This window comes from Brassica napus, chromosome C5 (genome assembly GCF_020379485.1).
Source record: "Brassica napus cultivar Da-Ae chromosome C5, Da-Ae, whole genome shotgun sequence".
NCBI lineage: Eukaryota > Viridiplantae > Streptophyta > Magnoliopsida > Brassicales > Brassicaceae > Brassica > Brassica napus.
The window spans coordinates 19,295,422-19,308,892 of NC_063448.1; positions in this window are offsets into that span (position 1 = coordinate 19,295,422).

Genomic DNA, 13,471 nt, shown 5'->3' on the forward strand with positions numbered 1-13,471 from the left:
CGTTATCCTCTCTCCCAGACATCGTCCTGCACGACAAGATACTTCTTCCCAGATAGATTCGAGTTAAGAGCATGCAATAACCTAAAAAGCTACTTCTCTTCAACCGTCTCTTCATCTCTTCTCCCTTCTTCATCATGTTTTTCTCTTCTCTTCGTCTGCTTCTGTTCTGATGTGGTCAAGCGCCTCATCTTCAACTCCAAGTGATCCCAAGATCCTCTTCAACACAGCTACCTTTTGGATCTTCTTTACTTTCTTCGCTGTATATAGACACCCATACCCTCGGGAGATAAGCTTCTTTCACGTCTTTGTCGTTGAACCCATCCTGACATAACGTCGTTTTCCCAACTCCGAACTTCCCCACGATCGCCAGCGTCCTGAACTCTTCGGATCCCTTATGCTTCAGCAAGAAGTTCTTCAAGAACAAGGACTTGTTTTGTATAAGCTTTTTTTGCGTCATACTTGACCAGTCCGATATCAAATATCACACTAAACTATATAAAGAAAGGCTCACATGGAGAGTAAAAGAGAAACATACAGAGTGTGAAATAATTGGTCATATTTGCAAGTAAACAAATGGAAAATCTTAGCATTTATTCGTAGTCTGAAACTAATCTATCAACTTTTCTCTGGCTTGTCTACGTCATTTTCATTGTTTTAAATTGGATCGCAACAATCTGGCTTGTCTACATTATATATGGTACTTTTTATTTATTATGTTGTTTGATTTAGTCAACAGTATCATACTATCCCATGAAAATATAATTTTTGTTGTAGTCAAGGAATATCAACAAACTTCCAAATTCAAATTTATATATTTTGATTTCCTTTAGTATGTTGTTTGGTTTAGTCAACAATGACATACTATCCCTACAAAATAGTACCTACATGAAAGCTTTAAAATTAACTTTACGAGCTTACTTTCAGTTTCTTAAATTCATTTTGTAACTTTTAACACGTTACTTTTTCATGAATCAAAAATTTCATGAAGAGAGAGAGAGACATCATGACGGATATCAAGCAAAAAAAAATGATGATTTTGATGCGAGCAAATTTCTTATGGTGGTGATGGTTGCTAGAGATGCTCAGTTTCAAAACTTAAGAAAGCGTCTCATGGGTCAACATTCCATAGAACGCCCCCTTCGCCGACCAGTCACAATGTTCGGAGAACAATACATACATAAGGGTATTAAATGAAGATTCTCAACAGTTTCGGGTGTTGTACCGTATGTTTTCAGATGTGTTTCTATTCATGTGCATTCCTTTAAAATCCGTAAGAAAAGGTAAACATGAGAATTACGTAAATGCATTAAAATATCAACGAATCTTTTAAACTACTGCAAAAATTATTATTTATGAATTCTCTCAAATTCTATTAAATTCATGGATTGAATACCACCCCTAAAGCACAAGTCACATGGTCAATCAAATTCTAAAACGTGGCGTGTGACTCAAAATTATTTTTTTCAAAAACAATTAGAAAATTTTAAATGCAAAAATAGTTTCATAATTCTATTTTTTTTTCTATATAAAACAAAAAAAAATGCCTAATATTACTCAACTATGTCCACGATCTCATAACCTTTGAAACTGCTAATATTTCTCTAGATAACTCACGATGCCATACAATTATTTTCATTTCTATTTACAGTCAAAATTGTAAATTCCTATTTTTTTGCAAATACTCCATTGATTATCTCTAAAATTTCAACTTCTACCTAGATAGATTAAAAACTTCTAATGATCATATCCACTAATCCACACTACCAAATCTATAATTTTAGATCCGGATAGAAATTTTTTCTGGCTAAACGATTGCAGGGAAAACAGCCATTTCATACCTAACATATCATGATATGTTCAATTCATACCCGACTTATATAGCAGTGCCAAAACATACATGAACTTATATGGCTGTGCCAAAACATACCCAACTTATAATTTTTTGGCGAAATCATACACCAGTCGCCACATCAGCTGCTACGTCAGCTAATCGATGGAGTATTTGCAAAACACTATTTAATTTTTTCATTAATGTGTACAATTTTTTTTTTTGAAAAAAATAAATAGTGTTTTTATAAAAATAAATTTATAAAAAATGTAAAATTTTATAAATTTTTATTATTTAGTAAAATTAACAAAAATTAATTAATTAATTAAATTTTAATTTTATATAAGAGATAGATCCTATCACAAATCGTCCTTATAATAATTATATATGTGTTGTAATGATTCAAATTCAATGCTAGTGTTGTAGTCTTGTTACTTTTTATTAATCATGGGTATGTTATCATATTTTTTCTTAAATGTAAACACAACTATGATTAATCAAGAGTAACACGACTCCAACACTAGTATTTAATTTGAATAATTACAACAGATATATAACTCTTATAAGGACGGTTTGTGATATGATCGAAATATTTACGAACATTTCTCTTATATAAGATTAAAATTTAATTAATTAATTAATTTTTGTTAATTTTAATAAATAATAAAAATTTATAAAATTTTACATTTTCTATAAATTTACTTTTATAAAAACACTATTTAATTTTTTCAAAAAAAAAATTTGTACACATGACATCCTCGTCAGTAACGTAGCATCCACGCGAACAAAATTGGATGATGTGGCAGCTGATGTGACGACTAATGTATGATTTCGCCAAAACATTATAAGTCGGGTATGTTTTGGCACGGCCATATAAGTTCATGTATGTTTTGGCACTGCTATATAAGTCGAGTATGAATTGAACATATTGTAATATGTTGGGTATGAAATGACCGTTTTCCCAGCGATTGCACAACTTGATTGTCAAAAAAACTCTTTCAATGAAATGAGAAAATAAAAAAAGAACACAGATATGCTACGATTGATAGACTAAGCGTACTTCAAGGTAGCAAATGAAGGTTAATGCCCATGTTAGTGAAACTAAAATGTCTACTCTTTTTGCTCAATAAAATTATTTTAACTTTTTCTAGTCTGTTTTTATATTTTTTCGTTTATGCTCTCTAGACATGACAAAAATTGCATATTGCAAAAACAATACATACTGCATGGCCGAAAAAGTAAAAGTAAACAAAATATGTCAATAACATTTTTTAAATGGATTAACTAATTCTCAATTTGCTGGAATATGTGTCATTTGTTGTCGTGGTGAATGTTCAGGAAATGAAAATAATAGAGTCTAATCCAAGGACATGTAAATACTTGAAAGCATCAGAAGAAAAAAAAAGGAAAATGAGATCTAAAGTAGGTTTTCTTTATTTATAAGTTTATAATCTTATAGAAAGTTGGTGATATTTTTTCTTTTGCTTTTATAATTCTTATTTGTAGATACTGTCAGAATTAAAATAGTTGATCAAATATAGCATTGGAAGTAAGGAAATGTAAAAGAATACCACAAAAAGTATAAGTATACATAAAAAAAAATGCAAAAGATATTAATGTCCACTATCTACAAAATTAAGTTGGTATTTTATTATATAAGAGATATGTTTTCCCTCAATCTGGTATTCCATATACAATAATTTTATTTTGATAAAGAGAAGTAATAAATAACGGCCATCTTGTGTTCATATTTACATTGTAAAATATAACTCTCAAATAGCATTTTCATTCTTTTTAAAATTATAAAACAATACGCACGGGATATAATCTAGTATCTTTATGAATCAGGTGATTCCGATACCAAGTAACCACAGGAATTGTGCTAACGAACCATATATGATAGCTTTCATGTCGTGCCAACGATTCAGGACCGGTCATGAATACAACCGGATGAACTTCGTCTTTGTCCCTAAATGTTAAAGGCATTCTCAAATTGTGGAAATAATTTTTTTCACTAAAACAACTTAAAAATATTTATGATCCCCTAAATCTTAGGACCGATCATGTAGTGATTACGTTTGGATCAAAGACCCTCAGTGATTTGCAAGTTTTTTGAAAAAAAATACTAGGAATTGAAAACCATGATGGAAGAGGCAAATACTAAAGCATTGCGAACTTTAGAAGGAAGAAGAAGAAACTGTTTAAATGTATTTTTTTGAGAAAATGTGGCAAAGAACTTCGGGATGGAATGCAACGTACTTGTCGCCTACTGAAAAAGATAGAATGATATTAGCAAGAGCTAATGCAATGCTCCTTTTTGAAGTGTCATGTTTTAAAATACCTGAACAGGTTATATCACAAATTACCACATACCAACAAGGTCTTGGTGGGAGACGTTCTTTTAACTCATCCCGTGTAATCTTCTATATAGCGTAATTGTTTTTTTTATAAAAGGCTTTATATAACTTAATTTTCGTAAGACAAAAAACTTTAAATTCAATTATTGATTTAATGTAATAGAGTATATTAAATTTAGCAGCGAATTGGATTTAGACAAATTATTATAGTTTGTGGATTTTAAAAAGAAAAGTTCACTAAAGTCATTTTGTGACTAGTGTTAAAATGTTTTTTTTTCTTTTTGATAATAACTAGTGTTAAAATGTTGATGTGGTTGTGAACTGTTATGCCAGAAATAATTCTAGAGTGCGGAAAGTCCTCTTGCCTAAGTTTTGCATTATGACGCTCTACAAATAGAGTAATCTATGTTATAGCTATGTAATATTAATTCATTTGTGGTTTTGAGATGTCAAAAAAGGCCAACCGAAACAACATGTTCAATTACTTCTCGTCAACCAAATTATAGTTCTTTTACATGCACCCTAATTGTAGATGACTGTGTTATCTGCTTCTCGTTAGGCTCTTGCCTAAGTTTGGTCTAGTGGTATAGGAACTCCAGCTGGAGTGTCCGCCCCTGGGTTCGAGCCTTGGCCACTGCAGAAATTTACATGTGGGCTGCAGCACCCGAGACTGAAAACCGTTACACGGTGAGCCACATGGTGACGCCCTGGCAGCGTCCATGGTCACTTCGGTCTCTAGTCTGGACCAATTCGGTGGGGCCAGGATACTCGGTTAGAAAAATTTTTTTTTACTATTTTCCTATATTTCCATGATGTAGCGCATTGGCAAACGACTGAAAAGAACCTTAAACTTATGCCACATTTCTTTTTAACTCGGGAGGTTGTTTTATCATCTTTATTATGGCTATCATGCCCAAGAACAAAAGAGGAGAATTACAAAGACGAGCCCAGCAAGCAACCAAACATTAAAAACAAAGCAAATTACAAGGGAGGTCCAACAAGAAGGCTCAGCAGAGAAGAAATCGTAGAGTAGAACCAGCTAATGATCCAGGTCGGCACCACGTGTTCGGACGAAAACGTAAGAGGAAATACGAGACGAGAGAGAAAATCATCGCCTCCCAACACCGACTGGAAAGGTGTCGTCAAGTCTACGCGGCAGCCACTGGTAACACACCGGAACATGATGCACTGAGTAGACCCAAATAGCAACGAGGCAAGCAGAAAATTAGGGCAAGAAACGCCATCGCTTCATGTATGAAAGAGATTCAGCCGCATGCAATCAATCAAAATCATCATATGTTCCTAATCAACAGCAGACCATCTTAAATGATACTATCTCCGTTTCATTCTAAGTGTCATTTTAGATTTGTTCACACAGATTAAAAAAATATTTAATTTTATACATTTTCAATATAAAAACATCATTACAAATATACTTAACTATATTTCAACCGATTGAAAAATAAACTAAAAATTAAAGTTGATAAATTTTTCTTTGAAATTCTAAAACGACACTTATTTTGTAACATTTTTTTTTTCTACAACGACAACTAATTTAAAATGGAGGGAGTATATAGTTAAGACGGAAAATGAACCAATCCTAATAATAGGAAGGAAAAGACAAGATCAAAACTCGACTGAATCTAGAATATGACTATAGAGTTCGGGGAAAGGGTTATTGGGAGATGAATTTGTGTAGAGTTTGTGAATTTTAAGAATCCATCGTTATTGGTTCTTGGATTTCAAAAATCTTAGTAAAATCTATTATTATTGGTTTAAGAATTTTCAAAATCCATTCAAATATTTTGTTATTCAAAAACTTTAGTTATTATTGATTCTTTAGTTCTATCTAAATCTAGTGTTATTGGGAGATGAATTCTATTCATTTTTACTCATAAGACTCAACTTTCAAAATATCATATGTATCCATGTGATTTTCAAAATCCTTTTGATAAAAATACTAGAAAACAAAATAATTATTCTTACCAAATATCTATTGCACCTTAAATCCAAATTATATGTTCAAAACTATAATTCATTACATTTATATACTTTTACATTTTTGAATATATAATTATTTTTAAAAATATTACATTTTTAATATAATAATAATAATTACATTCACATATCTTAATAATTTTAAAAAAAAATTTAATAGTTTCAAAAAACATTTTTGAATTTCAAAAAGAAAATTTGAAAAAATATTTTGTTAGCGAAGGAGGTCTGGGTTTTAAGGACATAACGGATTTCAATACGGCTATGCTTGGAAAGCAATTGTGGAGGCTGATAGAGAAGCCTTCAACTCTTTTTGCTAGAGTTTTTAAAGGACGGTACTATAGGAATGCCTCACCGCTAGAACCGATCCCTTCATACTCCCCGTCGTATGGTTGGAGGAGTATTGTATCTGATAGATCTCTGGCTAGCAAATGACTAATCAAAATGGTGGGAATGGGGTCCTCTATCTCTGTATGGAGTGATTCATGGCTCCCAACCACTCGTCCGAGACCAGCAAAAAAAAAATCAACAGGACACTTATCAGGACCTCACAGTGGACTCTTTGATAGATCCAATTTCACGAACTTGGAAGTCGCAAGTAATTCGGGATTTTGTGGATCCCCAGGATGCTCAAATTATTGAAAGTATTCCTTTGAGTAAGACTCAGATGGTGGATAGGAATGGATGGCACTTCACATATAATGGGAAATATTTAGTTAAATCAGGATATCAGTTAGAACGGGTCTATCCGGACAAGGCAAAACCATCAGTGTTTTATGGTCCCACAATGGATATTCTGAAAGCGTTCTGCTGGGAGGTGAGATGCCCTCCGAAGATTAAGCACTTTTTATGGCAAATGGTATCCGAATGTATAGCTGTTAAGAAGAATTTGCAAGCAAGAGGAATGAAGGGAGATATTTGTTGTGTTGGATGTGGAGCTGAGGAAGAATCAATAAACCATGTGTGTTTTGAGTGCCCTCCTGCGCGTCAAGTTTGGGCTTTGTCAAAGATACCGTCTAACCCAACCTACTTCCCCACTTGTTCTCTATTTACGAATATGGATCATCTTTTCTAGAGGGTACTCCCGAAAATGGAAGATCATCAGTTTGCGTGGATATTATGGTATATTTGGAAAGGAATGAATAATAAGGTTTTTAGTAATTTGGATATTGACCCAAGAGATATACTTACGCTTGCAGAAACTGAATCAACACTTTGGGCTGAGGCTCAGGTGATGAAGACTAAGCAGGCACCACAACAGACTGAGGTTTTGAATCGTCAGCCGCGGGTTGGTCGTTGGTGCTTTATAGATGGTTCCTGGAAAGATAAAGAACCTTATTCAGGTCAAGGATGACATAACATACTCGAGGGCTTTCAGGGATTGATGGGTGCAAGGAATTCTAGGGCATCTATTTCACCTCTTCATACAGAGATGGAAGCACTGATATGGGCTATGGAATGTATGAGGAATTTACATCAGTTTCAGGTTACTTTTGCTACAGATTGTTCTCAATTGGTGAAGATGATTTCGGAACCAGGGGAATGGCCGGCGTTTGAGAGTTATCTGCACGACATAAAGCTACTGAAGACACGTTTTACTAGTTCAGAGATTATTTATGTACCCCGGACGGAAAATCAAAAGGCGGATAGTCTAGCACGATGTGCCAGAAAACAATCGTCTTTCGTCGTTCACATGGATGCGGAGTTACCAGATTGGTTCGCAGAGTCTATATGAGTCTGTTTGTTGATGACAAAAAAAAAAAAAAAAAATCTTATAAAAATTATAAAAATGAATTTGGGTTATTGGGAGATGAATTTGGGTTATTGGAAGATTGAAAAAAAAATAGGAGAAGAAACATAAAACAAAACTAGGGTAACTCGGAGAGAAGCCGGCCGTCAACACCGGAAAAAAAGGTGTGACGCCAGCGCTAAGAGCAGACCAACATCGCCGGAGAGAAAAGTGAGTCGCCAGAGCCAAGTAGCAGCCATCGGTGCTCAAGAGCCATAGCATGCCAAAGTCAATTAATAGACTTCAATCTCATACTTCGGTTATCACCAGAAACGAGACCAACGAGGAAAAGCGAATCTCTCTCTCTCTCTAGAGAATTTTAAGAGATAAGAGAGAGAAAACCCTACTCCTTTTCATATTTATTCTGGAGGTTCTAACCGATTTATTAGTAATATCTGTATTAAATCTAAAGTGTGCATCAAATGAAATTTGTTGTAGCTTGACAAACAAAAAAACATAGCTGGATTCAGCCAATTAGGCTAGTTCTAATGTAAATTTTAGCCTTTAATTAAATTAGTCTAATTTAATTTATTTTTATTTTTTTTTTTAGTGTTTCAAAAAAAAAAAATTTAAATTAGTCTTATTTTCTTAACAAAATTCAATCATTTATCTTTATGGGGGATTGCACTTTAAGATATAGCTATACATTCAGTTTCTAGATGGTTCAGAAAATTAGGCATGTTGTACTAATTTATATTGAAAAAAATTAGTTTGAAACTCAATATTTGTATTCACACGTTATGCTAAAACTACAGCCTTAAGATTGGTATGATATGGAACTAATTATCTGTATATCTTCATGTCTGGAATGATGTATAACTATTGACTGTTACTATCTCTTATCGTGGATTTGTATATTTAATTTAGGGCATAACTGTTTTAGAACAAAAAAAAAAAAATCGTGGCGTTATGAATAATCATTTTTAATTTCAAAAGAAAATGCAAAGACCTCGACAGTGTTATGTTGATATATCGAATCATCTGTGGTTTGTGTTTGTTTGACATTGGCTGCGTAGTTACGCATGGCTCGTCTTTTCAACATACACTCTTGAGCTAATCACTATGATTATAAAATGAGTTGAATAATATAACACTGGGCTATACCCTTTTCGCGGTCCTATTTCCTCTCCTCATTTCACGACTACATGTGCCCTCATAGAGACACTTGCTTTTGCATTTTACTTTATGTTAATCTGAGCGATAAAAGGCCTCTAAAGACCAAATCCAAGCAAATCCCTGAACAAATGACCTAATCAACAATTTAGTTAATAGTTTCTAGTTTCTGTTCACTCTCAATGAGTTTAACAAAAAACAAACAATTCTTTACACAAAACTAATCTTATTCACTTTGGGATTGGTGATGTGCTTATTACTATGTCGAGCTATTCCTTATACTACAAATTAATTAAACATAATCTCTTCAATTACAAGCAATGTATACTACTTTGTTAATGTGGTACGTACACCATTAATTCAAGTTGCCTACTCAAAACTGTAGAACTTTCTCTTCGGATTTTATTTAACAACCAACTAATGGTTGTGCTTTTATAGATACACGACTAGAAATGTCAAACAGGTTTACCCATCCCGTCTCGTCCCGTACTGCGGCGGGTTAGTTATCGAGCGGGTCACAGCGGGCCTGTCCCGCTGCGGGATGTAGTCCTCAAAATGCCGGTCCAAACCCGTACCGCAGAACATATAAGCCTTCGCGGGCCGTCCCGCGGGATGCCTCCATACCAAACCGCCTACTACAACTTCCTTCATGAATGTTCAAGTAGAAGAGTTGTGTAAAAGAGTTGAAGAGAGCTCATTAAGCTTTACTAAAGCCTTATCAAAATCAATGCCATAAAGCTTTGTTTGTGCTTGCGTTCTTGAGTTAAAAACTTTTTTTTTTGTTATCAGCATAAGATTTTATTAAGTTTAAATCTGATTGAGTTGTTGTCTTTGTAATAAATTGGCTCAAGTGTTGTATGTCTTTAAAGCAAATCATAGTTGTGTGTAATAAAAAGGGAAAACCAAATCAAAACACCACCCAGAGCTCGAATCGTCATCGATGAAGTTGGAGTTGTTATCGCCGGATCTCGAATCATCATCACCGGAGCTCGAATCATCATCGCCGGAACTCCTTATGTTTTCTGGGGGAAAAGTCACAAGAATCGCTTTCTTCTCACTCTCTCTGTGTTTTTTCCAGGTAAAATAAAAAATAAAAAAATGCGGGTCCATGTAATCCCGCATGACCCGTTTCGGCCCATCCCGTGACAGGTCCAGTCTCGCAAAGACCCGTCCCGTGAGGCCCACAAATTTACGGGCCTAGAAAACCTTGTCCCAATACCGTCCCGCGACAGTCTTATACGGGTCAGGCCCGCGGTCCAAGTCCATGATTGCCATCTTGTAACACGCCATACATCTTTTCCAAAAATAATTGGACATCATTGATACAAAAAGAACTTACCTATTTTAAAGTGTTTTATTATATTTTTTACTTTCCTTCCTTTTTCACTTTTTAAAACTATTTTATTAACTATATATACCATAATAATTCGTCGTCATTTATTTTACGTGTTTAAAATTTAACATGTATGAGTGAAATTGTTCCATTAGCGACAAAAATTCAAACCAGTTAACACAAATTTTTTTTTGTTTACATCATCAATTAGACATGGACATTCAAGTACACGTTTGGATACATATCAGTTTTTTGGATATCGGTTTTTTGGATTATAAAATTAATCTTTGTTCGGGTATTATAAGTTTCTGGACAGAACTCGAGTCGGACTTTTTTTAGTCCGGATATGTTTTTAGGAACCTAAAAATATCTAAATAACATATATCTATGTGTTTAAAAATTCATTAAATAATTTATAAAAAGTAAAAACCAACCCCACACGTTCTTTCATTAAATAATTTATAAAACGTAAAAACTAATTATGCGCAGACGTGGGGATCAGTCTCTAAGTATCAATTTAGAATAATAATTTGGACCTCAAGATCCAAGGTATTTCTTTCCATAAGTACATACTTAGAAATTAGAATAATTAAACCTATATATATAAGTACAAACAAACTACAGAGAATTATTCTGTTCAAGCTGCCAATTTTATTTAAAGTTTCGTTGAGTATAACAAAAACTTGTCACTACAAGAAAACGTCTCCATAACAACGAAGATTTACGAAGAAAATATTTCCTCGTAAATTTACATGGTGTTTACAACGCAGTTACGAGGAGACCAAATTTCGTCGTAAACTCCATGTAAATTTACGACGAAATATTTTCGTCGTAAAGTCCATGCAAGTTTACGACGAAATTACGTGGAATGAGAAATACGTCGTAATCGTTACATCGACATTACAACGAAACATGTTACCGTTATATTTAGGTGAAAACGTGTATTCAATGTGCTTTAACTTACCTAATTTCGTCGTAAAGTCGTTGTAAATATTATGTTAAAACCATGTAAAATCCATGTAAAACATTCCTTGTAAAATCGTTGTTATATTTCAACTACCCAACTCGAACATTTCTATATATATATATGTCATTTCCCACAACTATCTTCCTCACAACACACAAACGGAAAAAAAAAATCAGAAAAAAAAATTTCTAAAAAAAATCTAAGAAAAAAATAGCCGGTGGCGGTAGTATTTACGAGTTACGGAGTTGGATGTATTTGCACAAAGATTCCAACGGAAGGGTGACGAACGCATTTCTGAGCGGGCTAGAGACATTCATGCACCAGGCGGGCTGTACACCGATCACGCAGGAAAGCGGTAAGATGTTCTGCCCCTGTCGGAAATGCAAAAATTCAAAATTTGCACGTAGTGAAACTGTATGGAAGCATTTAGTAAACAGATGATTTACACCACAGTACTACATTTGGTATCAACATGGAGAGGGTTATGGGGGAAATGAAGCTAGTAGTAGTAATAATAATTTTGAGGATGCTCATCATAGTGAAGAACCGAATCATTTGCATAATGAATATAATTATCATCAAGAGGAGCAGATGGTAGATCATGATAGAGTTCAAGATATGATTAGTGATGCATTTTTAGAAACAACTACAACAATAGCTGATGGAACTGGAAATGTAGAAGAACCTAATTTGGATGCAAAAAGGTTTTATGAAATGCTAGATGCTGCAAATCAACCAATCTACACTGGTTGTAGAGAAGGTTTCTCTAAATTGTCTCTAGCAGCTAGGATGATGAATATTAATACGGATCATAATTTACTTGAGAATTGCATGGATGCATGGGCGGAGTTGTTTAAAGAGTATTTGCCAGAAGACAACGTGTCTGCTGAATCTTATTATGAGATTCAGAAATTGGTTTATAGTCTTGGGTTGCCTTCGGAGATGATTGATGTCTGCATCGACAAATGCATGATCTACTGGAAAGAAGATGACAAGTTAGAAGAGTGTCGATTCTGCAAAAAACCACAATTCAAACCGCAAGGCCGTAGGAGGAATAGGGTACCGTTCCAAAGGATGTGGTACCTACCAATTACAGACATATTGAAAAGATTATATCAATCTGAGAGGACTGATGCGTCGATGAGGTGGCATGCGAAACATGTCCAGAGAGATGGTGAGGTTGCACATCCATCAGACGCAAGAGCGTGGAAACATTTCAACAAGGTACACGCAAATTTTGCTACAAATATTCGGAATGTCTATCTTGGGTTATGCACCGATGGATTTAGTCCATTTGGAATGTCTGGTAGACAATATTCTTTGTGGCCAGTCATTCTTACGCCGTACAATTTACCGCCGGATATGTGCATGGAACAAGAATTTCTATTTTTGACCATATTAATCACTGGGCCGAAGCATCCAAAACGGTCTCTTGATGTCTTTCTTCAACCGTTGATAGAAGAGCTAAAGCAACTGTGGTCAGAAGGGGTGAGGACGTACGATTGTTCCTTGAAAAACAATTTTACGATGCGAGCAGTTCTGCTGTGGACGATAAGTGATTTCCCTGCTTATGGGATGTTGTCTGGCTGGACAACACATGAAAGATTATCTTGTCCATATTGTCTTGGATCGACGGATGCTTTTCAACTGAAGAATGGTAGGAAGAGTTGTTGGTTTGATTGTCATCGTCACTTTCTTCCACTTGCCCATCCGTACAGAAGAAATAAGACATTGTTTCGGCACAAAAAAATTGTCAGAGACAGTCCTCCTCCATATCTCACCGGCCAGCAGATCGAAGCAGACATTGATTATTACGGAGCTCAGGAAACAGTTAAGGTTGGAGGAAATTGGCATGTTCCTGGAAATATGCCTGATGGGTATGGTGTCTCTCACAATTGGCATAAGAAGAGTATATTTTGGGAGCTACCCTATTGGAAGGATCTTCTCTTACGCCACAATCTGGATGTCATGCATATAGAGAAGAACTTTTTTGAGAACATCATGAATACATTACTTAACGTCCCTGGGAAGACAAAAGATAACAAAAAGTCAAGGATGGACTTACCTGATATTTGCTCAAGAAGTGAGT